This window comes from Lissotriton helveticus, chromosome 2_2 (assembly GCF_964261635.1).
Source record: "Lissotriton helveticus chromosome 2_2, aLisHel1.1, whole genome shotgun sequence".
NCBI classification, from domain to species: Eukaryota; Metazoa; Chordata; class Amphibia; order Caudata; family Salamandridae; genus Lissotriton; species Lissotriton helveticus.
The window spans coordinates 250,461,790-250,483,143 of NC_136060.1; positions in this window are offsets into that span (position 1 = coordinate 250,461,790).

Here is a 21,354-nt window from a genome sequence, read left to right on the forward strand (position 1 = left end):
ATCCCTGAGTGGAGGAAGAAGTTCCCCTTTTGTAGCGCTACTAGAGCGCGAGGGCGGAGAGTCCTACCCCCAAGATGGCGTCCAAAATCAGATCCCAGCCCTCGGCGTCAATACTCGGCCGAGGGCGGTCTGAATACCCAAAGCAAGGTGAGGGGGGCAAACGAGGCGCTTAGGAGCGCTAGGAAGTCTTTTGCTGGCAACAAAACGCTTTTTACATCAAGCGCGAAGCACAAGCAGAGCACAAGTCAAAATTACACACAATTGAAATAAAATACCACGCAGGTTAAAATACACAGCTAAAAGTGTCAGAGGTGTAAAGAATAGAAGGGAGACCTCCCGGCTTCCGCCTCAAGAGGGAAAAGGTTGTAGCAGTATGGTAATACATCACTCAGGAACACCACTCAGGGGCACCACCACATCACTCTGGGACACCACCACATCACTCAGGGGCACCAACACATCACTCAGGAACACCAGCACATCACTCAGGGACACCACCACATCACTCAGGGACACCACCACATCACTTTGGGACACCACCACATCACTCGAGGACACCACCACATCACTCTGGGACACCACCACATCACTCTGGGACCCCACCACATCACTCAGGAACACCACCACATCACTCGGGAACACCACCACGTCACTCAGGGGCACCACCACATCACTCAGGGACACCACCACATCACTCAGGGGCACCACCCCATCACTCAGGGACACCACCACATTATTCAGGGACAACACCACATTACTCAGGAACACCACCACATCACTCAGGGACACCACCACATCACTCAGGGACACCACCACATCACTCGGGGACACCACCACATCACTCAGGGACACCACCCCATCACTCGGGGACACCACCACATCACCCAGGGACACCACCACATCACTCGGGGACACCACCACATCACTCTGGGACACCACCACATCACTCAGGGACACCACCACATCACTTTGGGACACCACCACATCACTCGAGGACACCACCACATCACTCTGGGACCCCACCACATCACTCAGGAACACCACCACATCACTCGGGAACACCACCACGTCACTCAGGAACAACACCACATCACTCAGGGACACCACCACATCAGGACACCACCATATCACTCAGGGGCACAACCACACCACTCAGGGACACCACCACATCACTCAGGGACACCACCACATTACTCAGGAACACCACCACTTCACTCAGGGACACCACCACATCACTCAGGGACACCACCACATCACTCAGGGACACCACCACATCACTCAGGGGCACCACCACATCACTCAGAGGCACCACTCAGGGGCACCACCACATCACTCAGGGACACCACCACATCACTCAGGGACACCACCACATCACTCAGGAACACCACCACATCCCTCAGGGACACCACCACATCACTCGGGGACACCACCACATCACTCGGGGACACCACCACATCACTCGGGGACACCACCACATCAGTCGGAAACACCACCACATCACTCAGGAACAGCACTCAGGGGCACCACCACATCACTCAGGGACACCACCGCCTCACTCCGGGACACCACACACCTCACTCAGGGGCACCACCCAGTGGCACCACCACATCACTCAGGGACACCACCGCATCACTCAGGGACACCACCACATCACTCAGGAACACCACCACATCACTCAGGAACACTACCACATCACTCAGGAACACTACCACATCACTCAGGGACACCACCACATCACTCGAGAACACCACCACATCACTCAGGGACACCACCACATCACTCAGGGACACCACCACATCACTCGGGCCACCACCACATCACTCGGGGCCACCACCACATCACTCAGGGACACCACCACATCACTCCGAGACACCGCCACATCACTCGGGGACCCCACCACATCACTCAGGGACATCCCCACATCACTCAGGGGCACCACCACATCACTCAGGAACACCACCACATCACTCAGGAACACCACCACATCACTCAGGGACACCACCACATCACTCGAGAACACCACCACATCACTCAGGGACACCACCACATCACTCAGGGACACCACCACATCACTCGGGCCACCACCACATCACTCGGGGCCACCACCACATCACTCAGGGACACCACCACATCACTCCGACACACCGCCACATCACTCGGGGACCCCACCACATCACTCAGGGACATCACCACATCACTCAGGGGCACCACCACATCACTCAGGGACAACACCACATCACTCGGGGACACCACCACATCACTCGGGGACACCACCACATCACTCAGGGGCACCACCACATCACTCAGGGACAACACCACATCACTCGGGGACACCACCACATCACTCGGGGACACCACCACATCACTCAGGGACACCACCACATCACTTGGGTACACCACCACATCACTCTGGGACACCTCCACATCACTCTGGGACACCACCACATCACTCATGAACACCACCACATCACTCAGGAACACCACTCAAGGGCACCACCACATTACTCAGGGACACCACCGCATCACTCAGGGACACCACCACATCACTCAGGAACACCACTCAGGGGCACCACCACATCACTCTGGGACACCACCACATCACTCAGGGGCACCAACACATCACTCAGGAACTCCAGCACATCACTCAGGGACACCACCACATCACTCAGGGACACCATCACATCACTTTGGGACACCAGCACATCACTCGAGGACACCACCACATCACTCTGGGACACCAGTGGAAGAGGTGTGGCGCCGCGGCCAGGGCAACTGACGCTGGAATCTGGGGACCACGGTTCGATCCCCGGCTCCGGCGGCAGGTTAGCCCAGCACCATGTGACTCTGGGCAATAGCTCGCTTAATCTTCCCGACGGCCCCCAGCGCCTAGAGACCCTTACGGGTGATTGTGCGCTTTACAAATGTGGACTTTACCACCACATTACTCTGGGACCCCACCACATCACTCAGGGACAACACCACATCACTCGGGGACACCACCACATCACTCGGGGACACCACCACATCACTCAGGGACACCACCACGTCCCTTGGGGACACCACCACATCACTCTGGGACACCTCCACATCACTCTGGGACACCACCACATCACTTATGAACACCACCACATCACTCAGTACCACCACTCAAGGGCACCACCACATCACTCAGGGACACCACCGCATCACTCAGGGACACCACAACATCACTCAGGGACCCACTCAGGGGCACCACCACATCACTCAGGGACACCACCGCATCACTCAGGGACACCACCACATCACTCAGGAACACCAGCACATCACTCAGGGACCCCACCACATCACTAATGGACACCACCACATCACTCAGGAACACCACTCAGGGGCACCACCACATCACTCTGGGACACCACCACATCACTCAGGGGCACCACCACATCACTCAGGGACACCACCGCATCACTCAGGGACACCACCACATCACTCAGGAACACCACCACATCACTCAGGAACACCACCACATCACTCAGGGACACCACCACATCACTCGAGAACACCACCACATCACTCAGGGACACCACCACATCACTCGGGGCCACCACCACATCACTCAGGGCCACCACCACATCACTCAGGGCCACCACCACATCACTCAGGGACACCACCACATCACTCCGACACACCGCCACATCACTCGGGGACCTCACCACATCACTCAGGGACATCACCACATCACTCAGGGGCACCACCACATCACTCAGGGACAACACCACATCACTCGGGGACACCACCACATCACTCGGGGACACCACCACATCACTCAGGGGCACCACCACATCACTCAGGGACACCACCACATCACTCATGAACACCACCACATCACTCAGGAACACCACTCAAGGGCACCACCACATCACTCAGGGACACCACCGCATCACTCAGGGACACCACAACATCACTCAGGGACCCACTCAGGGGCACCACCACATCACTCAGGGACACCACCGCATCACTCAGGGACACCACCACATCACTCAGGAACACCAGCACATCACTCAGGGACCCCACCACATCACTAATGGACACCACCACATCACTCAGGAACACCACTCAGGGGCACCACCACATCACTCTGGGACACCACCACATCACTCAGGGGCACCAACACATCACTCAGGAACACCAGCACATCACTCAGGGACACCACCACATCACTCAGGGACACCACCACATCACTTTGGGACACCACCACATCACTCGAGGACACCACCACATCACTCTGGGACACCACCACATCACTCTGGGACCCCACCACATCACTCAGGAACACCACCACATCACTCGGGAACACCACCACGTCACTCAGGGGCACCACCACATCACTCAGGGACACCACCACATCACTCAAAGGCACCACCCCATCACTCAGGGACACCACCACATTATTCAGGGACAAGACCACATTACTCAGGAACACCACCACATCACTCAGGGACACCACCACATCACTCAGGGACACCACCACATCACTCGGGGACACCACCACATCACTCAGGGACACCACCCCATCACTCGGGGACACCACCACATCACCCAGGGACACCACCACATCACTCGGGGACACCACCACATCACTCTGGGACACCACCACATCACTCAGGGACACCACCAAATCACTTTGGGACACCACCACATCACTCGAGGACACCACCACATCACTCTGGGACCCCACCACATCACTCAGGAACACCACCACATCACTCGGGAACACCACCACGTCACTCAGGAACAACACCACATCACTCAGGGACACCACCACATAAGGACACCACCATATCACTCAGGGGCACAACCACACCACTCAGGGACACCACCACATCACTCAGGGACACCACCACATTACTCAGGAACACCACCACTTCACTCAGGGACACCACCACATCACTCAGGGACACCACCACATCACTCAGGGACACCACCACATCACTCAGGGGCACCACCACATCACTCAGAGGCACCACTCAGGGGCACCACCACATCACTCAGGGACACCACCACATCACTCAGGGACACCACCACATCACTCGGGAACACCACCACATCCCTCAGGGATACCACCACATCATTCGGGGACACCACCACATCACTCGGGGACACCACCACATCACTCGGGGACACCACCACATCATTCGGAAACACCACCACATCACTCAGGAACAGCACTCAGGGGCACCACCACATCACTCAGGGACACCACCGCCTCACTCCAGGAGACCACACACCTCACTCAGGGGCACCACCCAGTGGCACCACCACATCACTCAGGGACACCACCGCATCACTCAGGGACACCACCACATCACTCAGGAACACCACCACATCACTCAGGAACACTACCACATCACTCAGGGACACCACCACATCACTCGAGAACATCACCACATCACTCAGGGACACCACCACATCACTCAGGGACACCACCACATCACTCAGGCCACTACCACATCACTCGGGGCCACCACCACATCACTCAGGGACACCACCACATCACTCCGAGACACCGCCACATCACTCGGAGACCCCACCACATCACTCAGGGACATCCCCACATCACTCAGGGGCACCACCACATCACTCAGGAACACCACCACATCACTCAGGAACACCACCACATCACTCAGGGACACCACCACATCACTCGAGAACACCACCACATCACTCAGGGACACCACCACATCACTCAGGGACACCACCACATCACTCGGGCCACCACCACATCACTCGGGGCCACCACCACATCACTCAGGGACACCACCACATCACTCCGACACACCGCCACATCACTCGGGGACCTCACCACATCACTCAGGGACATCACCACATCACTCAGGGGCACCACCACATCACTCAGGGACAACACCACATCACTCGGGGACACCACCACATCACTCGGGGACACCACCACATCACTCAGGGGCACCACCACATCACTCAGGGACACCACCACATCACTCATGAACACCACCACTTCACTCAGGAACACCACTCAAGGGCACCACCACATCACTCAGGGACACCACCGCATCACTCAGGGACACCACAACATCACTCAGGGACCCACTCAGGGGCACCACCACATCACTCAGGGACACCACCGCATCACTCAGGGACACCACCACATCACTCAGGAACACCAGCACATCACTCAGGGACCCCACCACATCACTAATGGACACCACCACATCACTCAGGAACACCACTCAGGGGCACCACCACATCACTCTGGGACACCACCACATCACTCAGGGGCACCAACACATCACTCAGGAACACCAGCACATCACTCAGGGACACCACCACATCACTCAGGGACACCACCACATCACTTTGGGACACCACCACATCACTCGAGGACACCACCACATCACTCTGGGACACCACCACATCACTCTGGGACCCCACCACATCACTCAGGAACACCACCACATCACTCGGGAACACCACCACGTCACTCAGGGGCACCACCACATCACTCAGGGACACCACCACATCACTCAAAGGCACCACCCCATCACTCAGGGACACCACCACATTATTCAGGGACAAGACCACATTACTCAGGAACACCACCACATCACTCAGGGACACCACCACATCACTCAGGGACACCACCACATCACTCGGGGACACCACCACATCACTCAGGGACACCACCCCATCACTCGGGGACACCACCACATCACCCAGGGACACCACCACATCACTCGGGGACACCACCACATCACTCTGGGACACCACCACATCACTCAGGGACACCACCACATCACTTTGGGACACCACCACATCACTCGAGGACACCACCACATCACTCTGGGACCCCACCACATCACTCAGGAACACCACCACATCACTCGGGAACACCACCACGTCACTCAGGAACAACACCACATCACTCAGGGACACCACCACATAAGGACACCACCATATCACTCAGGGGCACAACCACACCACTCAGGGACACCACCACATCACTCAGGGACACCACCACATTACTCAGGAACACCACCACTTCACTCAGGGACACCACCACATCACTCAGGGACACCACCACATCACTCAGGGACACCACCACATCACTCAGGGGCACCACCACATCACTCAGAGGCACCACTCAGGGGCACCACCACATCACTCAGGGACACCACCACATCACTCAGGGACACCACCACATCACTCGGGAACACCACCACATCCCTCAGGGATACCACCACATCATTCGGGGACACCACCACATCACTCGGGGACACCACCACATCACTCGGGGACACCACCACATCATTCGGAAACACCACCACATCACTCAGGAACAGCACTCAGGGGCACCACCACATCACTCAGGGACACCACCGCCTCACTCCAGGAGACCACACACCTCACTCAGGGGCACCACCCAGTGGCACCACCACATCACTCAGGGACACCACCGCATCACTCAGGGACACCACCACATCACTCAGGAACACCACCACATCACTCAGGAACACTACCACATCACTCAGGGACACCACCACATCACTCGAGAACATCACCACATCACTCAGGGACACCACCACATCACTCAGGGACACCACCACATCACTCGGGCCACTACCACATCACTCGGGGCCACCACCACATCACTCAGGGACACCACCACATCACTCCGAGACACCGCCACATCACTCGGAGACCCCACCACATCACTCAGGGACATCCCCACATCACTCAGGGGCACCACCACATCACTCAGGAACACCACCACATCACTCAGGAACACCACCACATCACTCAGGGACACCACCACATCACTCGAGAACACCACCACATCACTCAGGGACACCACCACATCACTCAGGGACACCACCACATCACTCGGGCCACCACCACATCACTCGGGGCCACCACCACATCACTCAGGGACACCACCACATCACTCCGACACACCGCCACATCACTCGGGGACCTCACCACATCACTCAGGGACATCACCACATCACTCAGGGGCACCACCACATCACTCAGGGACAACACCACATCACTCGGGGACACCACCACATCACTCGGGGACACCACCACATCACTCAGGGGCACCACCACATCACTCAGGGACACCACCACATCACTCATGAACACCACCACTTCACTCAGGAACACCACTCAAGGGCACCACCACATCACTCAGGGACACCACCGCATCACTCAGGGACACCACAACATCACTCAGGGACCCACTCAGGGGCACCACCACATCACTCAGGGACACCACCGCATCACTCAGGGACACCACCACATCACTCAGGAACACCAGCACATCACTCAGGGACCCCACCACATCACTAATGGACACCACCACATCACTCAGGAACACCACTCAGGGGCACCACCACATCACTCTGGGACACCACCACATCACTCAGGGGCACCAACACATCACTCAGGAACACCAGCACATCACTCAGGGACACCACCACATCACTCAGGGACACCACCACATCACTTTGGGACACCACCACATCACTCGAGGACACCACCACATCACTCTGGGACACCACCACATCACTCTGGGACCCCACCACATCACTCAGGAACACCACCACATCACTCGGGAACACCACCACGTCACTCAGGGGCACCACCACATCACTCAGGGACACCACCACATCACTCAAAGGCACCACCCCATCACTCAGGGACACCACCACATTATTCAGGGACAACACCACATTACTCAGGAACACCACCACATCACTCAGGGACACCACCACATCACTCAGGGACACCACCACATCACTCGGGGACACCACCACATCACTCAGGGACACCACCCCATCACTCGGGGACACCACCACATCACCCAGGGACACCACCACATCACTCGGGGACACCACCACATCACTCTGGGACACCACCACATCACTCAGGGACACCACCACATCACTTTGGGACACCACCACATCACTCGAGGACACCACCACATCACTCTGGGACCCCACCACATCACTCAGGAACACCACCACATCACTCGGGAACACCACCACGTCACTCAGGAACAACACCACATCACTCAGGGACACCACCACATAAGGACACCACCATATCACTCAGGGGCACAACCACACCACTCAGGGACACCACCACATCACTCAGGGACACCACCACATTACTCAGGAACACCACCACTTCACTCAGGGACACCACCACATCACTCAGGGACACCACCACATCACTCAGGGACACCACCACATCACTCAGGGGCACCACCACATCACTCAGAGGCACCACTCAGGGGCACCACCACATCACTCAGGGACACCACCACATCACTCAGGGACACCACCACATCACTCGGGAACACCACCACATCCCTCAGGGACACCACCACATCATTCGGGGACACCACCACATCACTCGGGGACACCACCACATCACTCGGGGACACCACCACATCATTCGGAAACACCACCACATCACTCAGGAACAGCACTCAGGGGCACCACCACATCACTCAGGGACACCACCGCCTCACTCCAGGAGACCACACACCTCACTCAGGGGCACCACCCAGTGGCACCACCACATCACTCAGGGACACCACCGCATCACTCAGGGACACCACCACATCACTCAGGAACACCACCACATCACTCAGGAACACTACCACATCACTCAGGGACACCACCACATCACTCGAGAACATCACCACATCACTCAGGGACACCACCACATCACTCAGGGACACCACCACATCACTCGGGCCACTACCACATCACTCGGGGCCACCACCACATCACTCAGGGGCACCACCACATCACTCAGAGGCACCACTCAGGGGCACCACCTCATCACTCAGGGACACCACCACATCACTCAGGGACACCACCACATCACTCAGGAACACCAGCACATCCCTCAGGGACACCACCACATCACTCGGGGACACCACCACATCACTCAGGGACACCACCACATCACTCTGAAACACCACCACATCACTCAGGAACAGCACTCAGGGGCACCACCACATCACTCAGGGACACCACCGCATCACTCCGGAACACCACACACCTCACTCAGGGGCACCACCCAGGGGCACCACCACATCACTCAGGGACACCACCGCATCACTCAGGGACACCACCACATCACTCAGGAACACCACCACATCACTCGGGAACACCACCACATCACTCAGGGACACCACCACATCACTCGAGAACACCACCACATCACTCAGGGACACCACCACATCACTCAGGGACACCACCACATCACTCGGGGCCACCACCACATCACTCGGGCCACCACCACATCACTCAGGGACACCACCACATCACTCCGACACACCGCCACATCACTCGGGGACCTCACCACATCACTCAGGGACATCACCACATCACTCAGGGGCACCACCACATCACTCAGGGACAACACCACATCACTCATGGACACCACCACATCACTCGGGGACACCACCACATCACTCAGGGACACCACCACGTCCCTTGGGGACACCACCACATCACTCTGGGACACCTCCACATCACTCTGGGACACCACCACATCACTCATGAACACCACCACATCACTCAGGAACACCACTCAAGGGCACCACCACATCACTCAGGGACACCACCGCATCACTCAGGGACACACCAACATCACTCAGGGACCCACTCAGGGGCACCACCACATCACTCAGGGACACCACCGCATCACTCAGGGACACCACCACATCACTCAGGAACACCAGCACATCACTCAGGGACCCCACCACATCACTAATGGACACCACCACATCACTCAGGGACACCACCGCATCACTCAGAGACACCACACACCTCTCTCAAGGGCACCACCCAGGGGCACCACCACATCACTCAGGGACACCACCGCATCACTCAGGGACACCACCACATCACTCAGGAACACCACCACATCACTCAGGAACACCACCACATCACTCAGGGGCACCACCACATCACTCGAGAACACCACCACATCACTCAGGGACACCACCACATCACTCAGGGACACCCCCACATCACTCGGGGCCACCACCACATCACTCGGGCCACCACCACATCACTCTGGGACACCACCACATCACTCCGACACACCGCCACATCACTCGGGGACCCCACCACATCACTCAGGGACATCACCACATCACTTAGGGGCACCACCACATCACTCAGGGAAAACACCACATCACTCGGGGACACCACCACATCACTCGGGGACACCACAACATCACTCAGGGGCACCACCACATCACTCAGGGACAACACCACATCACTTGGGGACACCACCACATCACTCGGGGACACCACCACATCACTCAGGGACACCACCACGTCCCTTGGGGACACCACCACATCACTCTGGGACACCTCCACATCACTCTTGGACACCACCGCATCACTCATGAACACCACCACATCACTCAGGAACACCACTCAAGGGCACCACCACATCACTCAGGGACACCACCGCATCACTCAGGGACACCACAACATCACTCAGGGACCCACTCAGGGGCACCACCACATCACTCAGGGACACCACCGCATCACTCAGGGACACCACCACATCACTCAGGAACACCAGCACATCACTCAGGGAACCCACCACATCACTAATGGACACCACCACATCACTCAGGAACACCACTCAGGGGCACCACCACATCACTCTGGGACACCACCACATCACTCAGAGGCACCAACACATCACTCAGGGACACCACCACATCACTTTGGGACACCACCACATCACTCGAGGACACCACCACATCACTCAGGAACACCACCACATCACTCGGGAACACCACCACGTCACTCAGGGGCACCACCACATCACTCAGGGACACCACCACATCACTCAGGGGCACCACCCCATCACTCAGGAACACCACCACATTATTCAGGGACAACACCACATCACTCAGGAACACCACCACATCACTCAGGGACACCACCACATCACTCAGGGACACCACCACATCACTCGGGGACACCACCACATCACTCAGGGACACCACCCCATCACTCGGGGACACCACCACATCACCCAGGGACACCACCACATCACTCGGGGACACCACCACATCACTCTGGGACACCACCACATCACTCAGGGACACCACTACATCACTTTGGGACACCACCACATCACTCGAGGACACCTCCACATCACTCTGGGACCCCACCACATCACTCAGGAACACCACCACATCACTCGGGAACACCACCACGTCACTCAGGAACAACACCACATCACTCAGGGACACCACCACATCAGGACACCACCATATCACTCAGGGGCACAACCACACCACTCAGGGACACCACCACATCACTCAGGGACACCACCACATTACTCAGGAACACCACCACTTCACTCAGGGACACCACCACATCACTCAGGGACACCACCACATCACTCAGGGATACCACCACATCACTCAGGGGCACCACCACATCACTCAGAGGCACCACTCAGGGGCACCACCTCATCACTCAGGGACACCACCACATCACTCAGGGACACCACCACATCACTCAGGAACACCAGCACATCCCTCAGGGACACCACCACATCACTCGGGGACACCACCACATCACTCAGGGACACCACCACATCACTCTGAAACACCACCACATCACTCAGGAACAGCACTCAGGGGCACCACCACATCACTCAGGGACACCACCGCATCACTCCGGGACACCACACACCTCACTCAGGGGCACCACCCAGGGGCACCACCACATCACTCAGGGACACCACCGCATCACTCAGGGACACCACCACATCACTCAGGAACACCACCACATCACTCAGGAACACCACCACATCACTCAGGGACACCACCACATCACTCGAGAACACCACCACATCACTCAGGGACACCACCACATCACTCAGGGACACCACCACATCACTCGGGGCCACCACCACATCACTCGGGGCCACCACCACATCACTCAGGGACACCACCACATCACTCCGACACACCGCCACATCACTCGGGGACCTCACCACATCACTCAGGGACATCACCACATCACTCAGGGGCACCACCACATCACTCAGGGACAACACCACATCACTCAGGGACACCACCACATCACTCGGGGACACCGCCACATCACTCAGGGGCACCACCACATCACTCAGGGACAACACCACATCACTCGGGGACACCACCACATCACTCGGGGACACCACCACATCACTCAGGGACACCACCACATCACTTGGGGACACCACCACATCACTCTGGGACACCTCCACATCACTCTGGGACACCACCACATCACTCATGAACACCACCACATCACTCAGTACCACCACTCAAGGGCACCACCACATCACTCAGGGACACCACCGTATCACTCAGGGACACCACAACATCACTCAGGGACCCACTTAGGGGCACCACCACATCACTCAGGGACACCACCGCATCACTCAGGGACACCACCACATCACTCAGGAACACCAGCACATCACTCAGGGACCCCACCACATCACTAATGGACACCACCACATCACTCAGGAACACCACTCAGGGGCACCACCACATCACTCTGGGACACCACCACATCACTCAGGGGCACCAACACATCACTCAGGAACACCAGTACATCACTCAGGGACACCACCACATCAGTCAGGGACACCACCACATCACTTTGGGACACCACCACATCATTTGAGGACACCACCACGTCACTCTGGGACACCACCACATCACTCTGGGACCCCACCACATCACTCAGGAACACCACCACATCACTCGGGAACACCACCACGTCACTCAGGGGCACCACCACATCACTCAGGGACACCACCACATCACTCAGGGGCACCACCCCATCACTCAGGGACACCACCACATCACTCAGGGACAACACCACATTACTCAGGGACACCACCACATCACTCAGGGACACCACCACATCACTCGGGGACACCACCACATCACTCAGGGACACCACCCCATCACTCGGGGACACCACCTCATCTCCCAGGGACACCACCACATAACTCGGGGACACCACCACATCACTCTGGGACACCACCACATCACTCGAGGACACCACCACATCACTCTGGGACACCACCACATCACTCTGGGACCCCACCACATCACTCAGGAACACCACCACATCACTCGGGAACACCACCACATCACTCAGGAACAACACCACATCACTCAGGGACACCACCACATCAGGACACCACCATATCACTCAGGGGCACAACCACACCACTCAGGGACACCACCACATCACTCAGGGACACCACCACATTACTCAGGAACACCACTACTTCACTCAGGGACACCACCACATCACTCAGGGACACCACCACATCACTCGGGGACACCACCACATCACTCAGGGACACCACCACATCACTCGAGAACACCACCACATCACTCAGGGACACCACCACATCACTCAGGGACACCACCACATCACTCGGGGCCACCACCACATCACTCGGGGCCACCACCACATCACTCAGGGACACCACCACATCACTCCGACACACCGCCACATCACTCGGGGACCTCACCACATCACTCAGGGACATCACCACATCACTCAGGGGCACCACCACATCACTCAGGGACAACACCACATCACTCGGGGACACCACCACGTCACTCAGGAACAACACCACATCACTCAGGGACACCACCACATCAAGACACCACCACGTCACTCAGGAACACCACCACATCACTCCGACACACCGCCACATCACTCGGGGACCTCACCACATCACTCAGGGACATCACCACATCACTCAGGGGCACCACCACATCACTCAGGGGCACAACCACACCACTCAGGGACACCACCACATCACTCAGGGACACCACCACATTACTCAGGAACACCACTACTTCACTCAGGGACACCACTACATCACTCAGGGACACCACCACATCACTCGGGGACACCACCACATCACTCGGGGACACCACCACATCACTCAGGGACACCACCACATCACTCGGGGACACCACCACATCACTCTGGGACACCACCACATCACTCAGGAACACCACCACATCACTCAGGGACACCACCACATAACTTTGGGACACCACCACATCACTCGAGGACACCACCACATCACTCTGGGACACAACCACATCACTCTGGGACCCCACCACATCACTCAGGAACACCACCACATCACTCAGGAACACCACCACATCACTCAGGGGTACCACCACATCACTCAGGGACACCACCACATCACTCAGGGCCACCACCACATCACCCAGGGACACCACCACATCACTCAGGAACAACACCACATCACTCAGGGACACCACCACATCACTCGGGGACACCACCACATCACTCGGGGACACCACCACATCACTCTGGGACACCACCACATCACTCAGGGACACCACCACATCACTCGGGGACACCACCACATCACTCTGGGACACCACCACATCACTCAGGAACACCAACACATCACTCAGGAACACCACCACATCACTCAGGAACACCACCACATCACTCAGGGACACCACCACATCAGGACACCACCATATCACTCAGGAACACCACCACATCACTCAGGAACACCACCACAGCACTCAGGGACACCACCACATCACTCAGGGACACCACCACATCACTCTGGGATGCCACCATATCACTCGCGGACACCACCACATCACTCAGGGACACCACCACATCACTCGGGTACACCACCACATCACTCTGGGACACCACCACATCACCCAGGAACACCACCACATCACTCAGGAACACCACCACATCACTCAGGGGCACCACCACATTACTCAGGGACACAACCACATCAGGACACCACCATATCACTCAGGAACACCACCACATCACTCAGCAACACCACCACATCACTCAGGTGCACCACCACATCACTCAGGGACACCACCACATCACTCAGGGACACCACCACATCACTCAGGAACACCACCACATCACTCAGGCACCCCACTCGGCCAACGTCTTCTTTCCATCTAGGAACGGGGCAGCAGCGGGTAATTACACACCAACATTACCTGATCCACAAAAAACTTCTGCCTACTCTCTTGTAGTTGATCATGATCCTCTCACACTCAACCCCCTGGAAACACACTCGGACAAAAAAAATTCCCCGAGAGTTTGGAGCCCTCCACTGAACGCCACCCTCCTTGAATTGGCTACCGATGGCCATCTGGTCAAGCAGAGCGAGATCCAACGCAGAAATCTCAGCTCACTGCCCTTAGGAAGCAAAAACAAGTCAATGGTACTCGAGGCCATGATACACAGAGAGGAGCAAAAAGACGATGCGTCCAACCTCCAGCCTGTTAGCAGTTCACCAATTGCGGCGAAGTCTACCCGAGATGAGTGCATGGTTTCTCAAAATTACGCCAAAGGTCAAGGAGGTGACCCTCCATGCCCCCGCCTCCCAATTTCCCCCCATCCCCATCCAAAATACTACACTCGAGCCTGAGCTGCACCAGTGCTCAAACACCTCCAAATACTCGGCCAGCTACACCAACAGCACTACCAACGGCATCCCAACGCCGCACTTTATTGCCGTTTAACGATTCCCATTCCATAAACAACTCCATCAACGACGAAATGTCCTCAATAGCAGTCCAGGAGTGGGATGAATTAGTCGCCACATACAATCGCAACCCTCCTGAAGGGAAACTGACTACGAGCGCCTCGCCCAAAAAAGAAAGACACACTAGCCTTGACAAACCAGCTCTCGACACCCCATGGATAACAATCTTAAATACCCTGCAATACTCGGCCACCGCTTTGGACTTCCAATCACAAAAAATGGATTTACAACTTTCTGTCCTGCAATCAATGGCTGACTCCATTTCTGGGATTGATCGAAAAATCTCGGATCTGAACGGCCTCATAAAACGAGGCCAAGACGCCGTCTTTGCAGCTCAATCATCTCCGTTAAAATTGTCTCCCTATGACCCTCTCTTAGACAAGCTTTCATCTCTTCCATCGATGCTAGGGGTCTTGATAAGTAACTTAAAATCAACAGTCACTCAAACCCTAATGCCCCAAACCTTCGACCCAATCCCAGTATCCTCTGTGTCGATACCATGCCCAGTGACCAAGCCCCCTGCCACCATCTCACCCTCAGTTCAATCACTATCTCCAGGATCTCAGGAAACAGAGTTAGCACCTCCCACTCGGATCATAGCTGACCCCCCTTCACACTCCAAAGCCAAGTCCCGGAGAAAGAATAAAAGGAAAGGCAGATATCGGGCTCTAACATGCACCACGCATAAGGTTGAAGATCACTCGAGTTCCTCTCCCTCATCACCCTCCGTCACCCGGAGCCAGACAACCAATGTCCAGTCATCTCCACTGCCCGAGGCTCCACGTACTTCCCCTTTGGTATCTCTTTCCCAGAGTGCAAACTCAGGTCTCACACCTGCAAAGAAATCGTCACCTTCAAAATACAAACAGAAACTTTTGCAATTCAAACCAATACAACTAGGCCAAAACATTGTCTTCACAAAACCTAAACCAGCTGACGTGGCCTCAACAACAGGCTATGATGACACTCCCATGGCCAACGTCACTGAGAAACCCCAACAGCCTACATCAAAATTAAACATCACATTAGGGTCAACAAGGCTGGCCAACGACCATAGTGGGTTCTCCCCTGCCCCAGAGATAACCTCTTCAGGTTCACAGACTGATCAGGTGCAACAGGAGAACAAGTGTCCAGCAATAGTCTCAGCAACAATGAAGCACCCGAGCAATCCAACTTCGATCCTCTTCATCCCTGAATATAGATCTAGAGGCAAGGACGATATATTGAACAGGGGCAATATATTAAAACTTATGCACTCACTAACAAACCTTGCAAAAATCAGCACCACCGACCTCCTCCAAGTAGGGTTTCAGCCCAACACCGCCCCTCAGTGCCCAGACATAACAAAAACAACCTGGAATTCCTCGGAGACAGCGCATAAAATAATGAAAGAGGAAGCAACGTTCCAACAATGGGGGATCGCCTTGAAACTTGAAAAGCAACCCCGTTACCCGACTCCTCTCCTACCTCCCACCTGGTCACAATCTCAAAATAACATCAGTTCAATACTAAAGGGAGCCAGGAGCAGTTCACCCGGGCCTCTCGGGGGAACCGTAAAAAGTCCTCGACTTGCACAAAATAAAAGCCATGGAACTCAACTTTTTAATTCCGACTTTAATTGGAAGTCAATTCAGCGTACAATATGCTTCACGAACGTAGATAATTAACAAAAAGGGCAAGTTCCCTCCAATTACTCACCAAGGGGCAGGGTTTTAAGAATCTGTTCATGGAACATTAACGGCCTAGAAAGCAAAAAGACCGCCCCCAAATTCCTACAATATCTACTCACATTTGACCTCCTATTATTACAAGAAACCTGGGAAGACAAAGGATTAGATCTTCAGGGCTTCACGTCCTGTTCCATACCGGCAAACAAAAATTCAATCTTTGGTCGCAGATCGGGAGGGATGACGGTCCTCGCATCCATATCAACAATAGGCAAAATGGTGGCAATGGACTTTCAACATTTCTCCACCAAGTGTCATCCAGGTGGTAAAGCTCTCACTTTTGCTAACAATGCAGCCCCAAGAAACAATCATAATCAACACCTATGTGCATCCCAAACAGAAACATAAGGCGGTAGAAGAGCTGGTGAAAAATAAGGGAAGCCAGTCTGTCTGATCTACTCTTGATAGCCGGTGACTTCATTACGCTTCTCATAAGCAAAGATCAAGACAGCGACCTCACTCAAGAACTAAACTCAGCATGGGGCGTGCCGCCTCAAGGAATCACAAAAAATAATACCCGAACGAAGCTCTCGTAAAAAATCCTTTTCCACTTGGAACAACTCAATCTAAGGGCCTTAAACGGTCGCTATGCCGAAGACGACCCTCCAGTAGCCACCTTCCACTCTAACTTGCACTCCTCGCATCTCGACTACATCTTCGTTTCTCTGAACATGTTTTGTTGGGTTTCTTCCTTCAAAATTGGAGCGAGCGACTTCAGCGACCACCTGCCCCTAGTGGCTGAAATAAGACCTAGCTCGAATCTGGAAATTGCGCCCTTTACTGGCCTAGTTACAGATGTTAGTTCAAACTTAAAGCGGCTACGGTGTAACCCCGGCAACATTGACTCCATCAGCCTCACCGCGAAAACCCTTTTTTCTCAAATCTCTGGGTCCTCCACCAAGCTGACGGGCGTCTGGCAAAACTTCTGCGACGCCATGATGGAGAAAATGAAAGGTATGGCGTCCAAAAATCCAGGACAAATAAAGGGTTCTTCGATCGGGAACCACTTAACCATGGACATGAAAGTACAAAAACGAATAATAAATCAAACCTTGAGACTAATGAGAAAGGACCAGGCAAATTGTAGCTTGCAAACAGTTCTCCGGGAAGCTAAAAAACAGCTTAAACGGATGAAATGGGAAAGTCAAAAGCAAAGAAATGACGATTTTTGGGTAAAACTTGTCCACGAGGGGAAGCAGAAAAACAGCTCCAGGTTTTGGCGAATGGTGAAAAGATTGCAGAACCCCGACCACTTAGGGCAAAACTCTCATATATCTGAGGAAGTATGGACAAAATACCTATCATCACACTTCAGTGATAATGACACTTTAGGTGTCACTGCAACAATGCCTCCTGGCTTAACACCTTTAAGGCCTGGGAACAAGGAACAAATCAATTACCACGAGATCGCGAGCATAGAGGAAATATGGGAGGGTGATGTAATAAGGCCAACGAAATCTGACTATCTAAAAGAGGAAGAAAGTCTAGCAAACGGCGCCGAGCAAGAGCGAATGAAAATTATCCCAGCATACATCAGTCGGCAAATAAAAAAAGGGAGACCTAATGGAGCGCCAGGGCCAAATGGAATACCATCTATGTTGTACAAATCAGATGCAGATTTTTGGAGTGTATCTCTGGACCCAATATTTACCAACATAAACTCCACTTTGACACTTCCTGACTTATGGCATGGGTCCGTCATAAGTCCTATTTACAAACACGGGAACAAGAGCCATCCAAATAGTTACCGTCTCATTGCTTTGCTTGACGTTAAAGCAAAATACTTTGCAGGACTTATCCTGGAGGAATTAACATCATGGGCCTCCAAAAATGCATATCACGAACATGAGAACACAAACTAAGGAGGAATGTATTAATTAGGTTGACTGACATGTTGATATTTTTAAAGCATCCAGTTATTACACAGAGTTTTAAAATGGTAAAAACTGTTTATTTGACACTGTGCGACATATTTAAAATTGAGTTAAACTAGAATTGTCATACTTAATGAAGAACAAGATTAGTGATTGTGATTATTTGTTATCTATTCACAGTGACCCCCGAAGAAGGGCGTTGAGCCCGAAATGCATTGGGTAAAATTTTTTAAATAAACGCTGTCTGAAATGAATTTATGCGTCAGTCCTGTTCACACTGAAGGTCCGGATAGACATGGTTGGAGCAGTAAAAAATCGAAAATGGCATATACACTGAGCGTGCGCACTCGCATTTAAGTTGGTGAAAAAATATGAGAAATAGACAAGATTATGGAATACATGGATGAATGTTGGACAAAATAACATAAAATAACGCAATGGGCACTTTCAGCTGTGCGATTGTCTGGGGCGAGATGTAGCCCCACTACAGTGATGCCTCCAAAAATGCCATCATTCCCTTGAACCAAACGGGTTTCTGCAAAGGTCAAGGGACCATCACCAGCATCATGGCTCTGTCCCTTTTGATGAGCGCAGCAAAAGTAGCTAAGTCACCCTTATTCCTTACATTTATCGATTATTCTGCAGCTTTCGATCACGTTGATCGCAACAAACTTTGGCTGAAACTTTACAACTGGGGCATTCCGAAGCGCCTCCTAGACGTTCTAATACTGTTCCACTCCAATACCTGGATTAAAATCAAGCTTGGTGCTGGCACACACGTCTCGAAGCCGATCAGGACGACAAAGGGATTAAAACAGGGTTGCCTTCTTGCGCCCATCCTATTTAATCTCTTTCTAGCGGATCTGCCTGCAGAATTAGAGAAATGCCGTAATCACGCACCCAAGTTAGGGAACATCACCCTCTCAAATCTGTTGTACGCCGACGACCTTGTGTTGATAAGCCGCTCCCAAGTAGGCCTCCAGCACCTCCTGAACGCAACCTACGCCTTCTCAGCAAAGAACGCCCTCCAAATAAATCTTCATAAGTCAAAATCCATGACGGTCAATTATAGGAAAAAACTGAACCCTTGCTGGTAC